Genomic DNA, 7,290 nt, shown 5'->3' with positions numbered 1-7,290 from the left:
CCTCTTTTAAATTCCAGGGCAAGTTGGCCCTTTAATTTTTTTTGTTGCTCAGGACCTTCAGTCCTTAACTTATATATATACGAAAAAATAAAACTAAAAATAATTCAAAGGACTAAATATAAAACTAGAGAAGGATGTATTGGCTTATTTAGTGTCAATGCATTTGTATGTTATACAAGAGGAATGTTTTATTTTCTCTTCTGTTTGACCAAAAATATATATGGGCAAATCTAAAAAGCATTTATTTTCATTGTTGTAAGCTACATCAAGCTGGTTGCTTTTGGATATAATTCATAGAAATACTTGAAGCCTCAAATTTTGATTACATTTTTTTGCAGAACTTTTGAGTTATAGATGTTTTAATTAAAAAAACTTTAAAAAACAAGTGACTTTTTTATGTAATTTTTAAGAGGTGAAAAATTAATTATGCCATAACTTTTAAAGCACACCATACACTGGTTGGATATTTTATGTGCAATTAGTACTTATGTGTACACTTCGTATGTAGTAGGTAATTAAAGTGTGGTTTAAGAAATAACTAAATTGTAAGTAACTCAAAATGTGTAACTCTACTTTTCACAATTTTCAAAATTTTCGGTTTATCGCGTATAGTTTTTGAAGCAATTCATTTTAAAAACTTTTTAAGTATGTTTTGTATTCTAGAAACAAACAAACGAAGAATTGGATACCTAAGCAAGAGGTGCGCTTTCAGAATAAACCAACTTTTAAAGATAAAATATTCTGCGATATTGAGCGGAATTTTTATTCCAAAAACATCTAAATTGAAGGCACATTTGGAAAATACATCAAAACGATCTAAATATTTTTGTAACTACTAGTCTTTATAACATTACATATACCTGCAGAATGCTTCAAAAAATGTTTACTAGAAGTGTACAAAACCCCTGGTTTGCTACTTTTAATGAGCATCCTCCTTAAAGTGAGAATATTTCGAGCGAGGTATCAAATCAACTTTTCTTACGCAAAAGTTCTGATAGTTGCGCCTGCATTGAAATCTTCTGAATTCAATGGCGTCCCCAGTATTGCCAGATTGGCCCACTTTTCGAGATAGCGGTACTGGAAACTTTGCTTAAATTTTTACTACTTTATAAATAACTCCCTCACTTTTGAAGTTATTATACAAAAATATTGCACCTGACCGTTTTTTAATATTACCTTAACTATTCCACAAAATCATCGAAATCAGTTTACTATAATATACTGCCCCCATACAAATGGTTGTTAAGAGACGTGGTTTTGCGTTATAACTCCTCTAGTTAAGCAGGTAAGAAATTGAGTACTATTTTTATTCATCATAAACACTGCTAACTTTGTCTATATGATGAAGTTAGAGGCCAAACCACATATCTGAATGATCAGTTGCATGGAAGCTATTTGTAAAAGTAAGCCTATTTCGATGATTTTCAGAATTAGTTAAGCAAATGTTGAAAAATAGTTATGTGCAAAATTTTAGTAAAATAACTTCGAAATTGAGGGAGTTATTTATGAAATAGTTTAAATTTAATCAAATTTTCAAGTACAGTTATCTTGAAAAACGGGGCCAACCTGGTAAAACGGGGGATGCCATTGAATCTAGAACATTGCAGTTAAGTGAGTTCAACTTTCAAAATCTTTGCGCTCAAATTTACAACTTGCATATCGTAATTTGAACCCAACTAATTCTTTTGTTTTCTATTTCAGCGATCTAAACGTTTATTCCTCGTGTAACTTTTAAAGCACTTGACGAAAATGAATTACACTTATATTTATCGATTTATTAAGAGACTCCGAAAAAATAAGTGTGCCAACAAATTAAAAAATGATACCTTTTTTTTTGAAAGTGTGCCAGTTTTTTAGATTTTCCCATCTAGTATATACGAAAAAAATAAGAGAAGGGACTCTATTGGCTAATTTAGTGTGAATGACCCTGGACAATTTTTATTAGGCACCCAACACAAAACTTAGTATTTCGTGCAATATATACATATATGGGTGTCCATTTTTTTGTAATGTTTACATAGTTTTTTTCCTAAGTTATCGACATTTGTCGAAATTTTGTGAAGTGCAGGCAATTGAAAAGCAGAGCGACCTCTCCACGTAGAAAAATCACTCTCTACAAATCCCTCATGATGCCCGTCCTATTTATATAAGCGAGAAATAACTGTATGGCCATGACACAACGTTGAAAATAAACCCCGACTCGGCATACTTGGGTGACAATAAAATCAATGGCGGGAACGACCACAATAGAAGTAACAAGAGAAGGAGGACTTGTCTACACTTGCTATGATCAACTATAACCACTTCCCAAAGAAAAAGAGGCAGAGTTTTATCTGTTATAGCAGTTCTCTACCCAGGCCTTTTCTGCCGCTCGAGGGGTGCGTTACAGATACAAAAGGAGAAACTTCAATTTCAACACCCCTAAAATAGGTCTACAGAGTTTCTAGGAAAATGCCTCCAGAGCACCTCCTTGATATCTTCTTCTCTTTTATTAGCGCTGTAACGGCATAACGCTAGACGCACATTGCATCCGATAGGCCGACCGATTTCGGCCGAACAATTTGACCATCCGAACTGATGCGCACACTTAACCATATTATTTGCCGACCGTGTCTGTACACACAAATCTAGTTTTCATTACATTTTTTAAGCAGTGAAATATTTTGATACATTTTAATTGACATACTCTAAACATGTGATTTATATGTAATTTTTTGTTTTTGCACCCAATAAGTTAAATTTTCGCAGTCCATTTTGGTACTTTTCACTTGCCATCGGACGAGAAAAACAAACGTGTTTGAATTTATCGTCACTGACGGACGTCAACGGCCGCTGTCGGTTCGGTTATCGGTTTATGTGTGAGAGCGCTCATATAACCACAAGTCTTATAGCTGTAGTGTGCACGTAGCGTAAGCCGAGTCCAAAACAGCACTTCAGTCATTTCTCTTCTGTGCCAACTGACACCAATTGGAAATGCCAAGTGAAGCAAAGTCCTTCTCCACCTGGTCTCTACAACGCAGAGGAGACCTTCCTCTGCCTCTGTTACCAGCATCGCAGCCCGCGTGGAATAATTTCATAGCAGGAGCGTTTCGTCCATTCGAACGACATGGCCAAGCCAGCGGAGCCCTTGAATTTTTATTCGCTGCACTATGTCCATATCGTTGTAAAGCTCATTCAGCATATGGTTGAATCGTCTGCGGCATTCGCCATCACCAACGGGTAAAGACTCGTAAATCTTTCTCTTGAAAACTCCAAGAGCCGCTTCATCAGATGTTTTCTTTGTCCATGCCTCCGTGCCGTATACCAGCACAGGCATGATGAGTGGCTTACAGAGTGTGATCTTTGTACGGCGAGAGAGGACTTTACTTCTGATTTTCGTAGCCAGTCCAAAGTAGCACTTGTTGGCAAGAGTGATTCGCCGTTGGATTTCAAGGCTGACATTATTAAAAGTGTTAATGCTGGTTCCCAAATAAATTAAATCTTTTACTTTTTCAAACTTGTCACTGTCAACTGTGACGTGTGTGCCAGGAAGCGTATGCTCTGACTGGTTATGTGATGACAGGAGGTACTTTGTTTTGTCCTCGTTCACCACCAGACCCACTCGCTCTGTTTTTCAATCTAATCAAGAGAAGCTAAAACAGACGTAGCCCTTGTTTTTAGCGAGAGTGTCGATGTCGTCGGCATACGCCAGCAATTGTACGCTCTTGTAAAGTATTGTGCCTGAGCGGTTCAGTTCTGTGGCTCTTATTATCTTACATCAGATTAAGGAAATCATACGAAAGAGGGTCACCTTGTTTGAAACCTCTGTTGGTATCAAATTGCTCGGTGAGGTCTTTCCAAGTTTTGACGGAGCTGATGGTATTGCTCAACGTCATTTTACACTGTTTTATAAGTTTCGCGCGGATACCAAATTCAGACATCGCGACATAAAACCAACTTATTTTCGTGCTGTCGAAAGCGGCTTTAAAATCGACAAATAGATGGTGTGTGTCGATCATATTCTCGCGGGTCTTTTCCAAGATTTGACGTATTGTGAATACCTCATCTACGGTGGATTTTCCTGGCCTAAAGCCACACTGATAATGTCCAATCAGTTCGTTGACGGTGGGCTTCAGTGTTTCACAGAATACAGTCGATAAGACCTTGTAAACAGTGACCGCGGGCTTGTGAAAAATTGTAGCAGAAAAGAGAATTAAAATGTATCAATATGTATCACTTTTTTTAATTTAAGTATCAAAGCATCAATATGGAATAAAACCAATAATTTTTATGAAAAACCATTTTTCAAAACAATTTTACATTTATTGCAGGAGCAAGTTGAAATTATTGCCCGAGTGCGATTTGCGCAATTTCAGTAGCAGTTACACCTTGCTATTTTTATTGCCTACCAACTGTTGTGTGTGGGCACTTTGATGTCCAGATATGTATGTATGCGGCATGACGCCGCCAGACAACATTCTCTCAATTTCGGTGTTAAAAAACATTTAAACCTTAAACAAACTTACTGAATAATTTCCTAAAACGTTGTCATAAATAATCCAATAGGGAACAGATTCTTATTTTAATTTAATATTAATATTTCATCGATATAACCACCAGCACGCTTTCTATCAAGTGAAAATATGGCTGTCAAACTATCAAATTACCTGCAATAGATGTCAAGCAATAAGGCGGTATCCATTGGAAATATACTTTGTGACATGGTTATCACGACATTGGTGTTTTCCTGTGGAAACATGGCCTTACCGAGCACCGAATTACCGAGTACCAAGCCCTAGTTTCTGTTATTGAACATAGCGAAAATAAAAAAAATGCAGCGCTATGATACTGTTCGTTTGTTCACATTTTGACGTTTTTCGACATGGACCATGAATCACAATACATGAAAGGTTCGTTCAGAGAACGACAATGAACTTTTGGATGTACGTTGCCACAGGTGCACGACATGTTTTGTAATGCACAAAAATTTACAGATTTTTTTCATTTGTATTTGGAAAAGTATTAAAATTGAAAAAAAGTATCTCTCCAAAATTCATCGAAAAATGTATCAGTTTTGATCCACTTGGATCAAAACGGTCACACTGCTTGTAAACTATGCTTAGAAGGCTGATCCCGCGCTAGTTGGCGCGTATGCCGGGGTCGTCTTTCTTGTGGATTCTGCATAAGAGTTGATGCATGCAACTTATGCTTTCCTTTCCGAGGAAAGCGTTTTGTAAAAATAAGAACGACTCTTTACTTGATCCGCATCTCGTGGAGAATTATCAGAAGTGAAGCCTTTATTTCAATTATCTCTTAATTATAAGCTAACATTTGTTTTCTTAAGAGCTAATTTCACAATGACGCTTTGAAATGCCAATGCTTGAGAAATGCGGTATTGTTTTCTTTAGTTTTAATTAAGTCATGCGTTCTGGGCTATTGGAATGCATTTATTTTTACAGTGGCTACTATGCCGCTGAGTGGGGTCTGTCTTTTGGTTTTTAATTAAGAATGCAAAAATGCTGTTGTCAGCATTTTGGCCATTTGTTATTTTAGTTCAATTTGTGATATTAAATTACGGAGATATTACAGGGGTTGTTGCTTTATGATTTTAGTTAAAATCTGAGTGTGGGAATATGCTTTCTGTATTTGAACTTTATTGTTTACAATTTGTATTTAACCCGTTATGTGTGGTCCCCTGTTAACTAATCGTCCCCGATTCTTCTCTATTTTCTGTTAGTGTTTTTATTGAAATAAAATATTTTTATATTCGTTTTCTTGGAGTTCAAATTTTCATTTTGTTTTGTATTTTTATGTGGTTTTGGCAATTTTTTACAAACATAAATGGCAAAAATTGTGCATAAAGTAATAAAAGTATACCAAATGAATGAATTGGTTTTAAAGCTTTTCTTTTCTTCACCTAAAATATTTATGTTTTCTAGTTAACAGCTTGTTACCTGATACTATATATTCCAATATTTCAAAATTATTTACATACATAGTTATATTTCAAATAGTTCCAAATTTTAGACTCAGTATTTTCATATGTGATATTATTTATCTCAGTTTGATTTTAAAATGTAATTAAATATGTTTCTTCTAGTGTTAGGTTTTCGACATAATTTTTTTCCTGACATTGGTATTGCCCCTTGTTTTATTATTTCAATTTTATTGTTCCGTTCCTAAATTTTTTAAATTTTCCTTGATTTTTATTTAAAATTTCTGACAAACATGATTTGTCTTTTACTAATATACAATATGTGTTTGTTAATTTAGTTTTGCAATTATAAATATTATAAAATTTGCTTTTACGATTTGCTACATTTCTGTCGATTAGAAGCTTACCATCTAGTTAAGCTATAGTCCTTACTTCATTAAACTTACAAGTTAGTTCTATTTTTGGGTATTTAATCTAAAGTACAACTATGCCATTCTTTTCTCTGAAATGTCCATTAAATCCGTAATTGTTATAGTTCCATGTTGATAATAAGTGATATTTTTTAGTTCATCAAAATGCAAAATAGTTGGGTTTTAAATTCCCATTTTTTCCAAAAGTTATTGTATTTATTATGTTTTGAAGTTCATGCAAAATAGACTGATTTCGTTTCTTTTTGATATTTCTAGCAAATGTGTCACCTTTAATGTTTTGTGCAGTATCAGTCAGCTCTGCGATAATTTTAGAAATTTCTGAGTTTGTTGTAAACTGCTTGTTATTGTTTCAAATTAATTCGTCTAATTTGTCATTAATTTTGATGAAATCGTTATGGTCCGGAGTTCCTGCTATCCATTTCCAAAGTGTTCCTAATTCATTTATATCTCTATTTTGTCTAAACGTATTTCGTTTTACTTCTCCTAACAACGTTTCGATTAGTACAATTTCTGATTCGGTCTCTGCATTATTCAATTCTAAATTAGCGTTGTTATTTTTGTAGCGAAAGCAAATTTTGTTTTTCAGTCGCTATAATATTCTCAAAATATGTTAAGTTTGTAATATGAAATATGTGCCCGTACTCGCTGTAAATAGAAACATCTCCGTTTTCAATTAGTACATAGTCATGTCGAGTGTAATCAATAATGTCAGCATTTGTTAAACTGAGAAGTAATCCAAGAAGTAGAAGTAGCATGATGGCAATGTAAAATATTATGATTTTATGTTATCTTTGTGGGTAATTTTATTCCTATTGTTAATTAATATCTTATTTCCTAGATTTTCCTTTACTTGTTGCTTTTTATACCTAGTTTTTTGTTTATTTGTTTCTCCTATAACTTTTTCGAAAATTATTTGGCCTGGATAAAACTGTTTGTCCGTTCTAT

The sequence above is a fragment of the Rhagoletis pomonella genome, unplaced genomic scaffold, assembly GCF_013731165.1.
Source record: "Rhagoletis pomonella isolate Grant_MI unplaced genomic scaffold, Rhpom_1.0 Rhpom_scaffold_00003, whole genome shotgun sequence".
Lineage (NCBI taxonomy): Eukaryota > Metazoa > Arthropoda > Insecta > Diptera > Tephritidae > Rhagoletis > Rhagoletis pomonella.
This window is presented reverse-complemented; position numbering follows the sequence as displayed.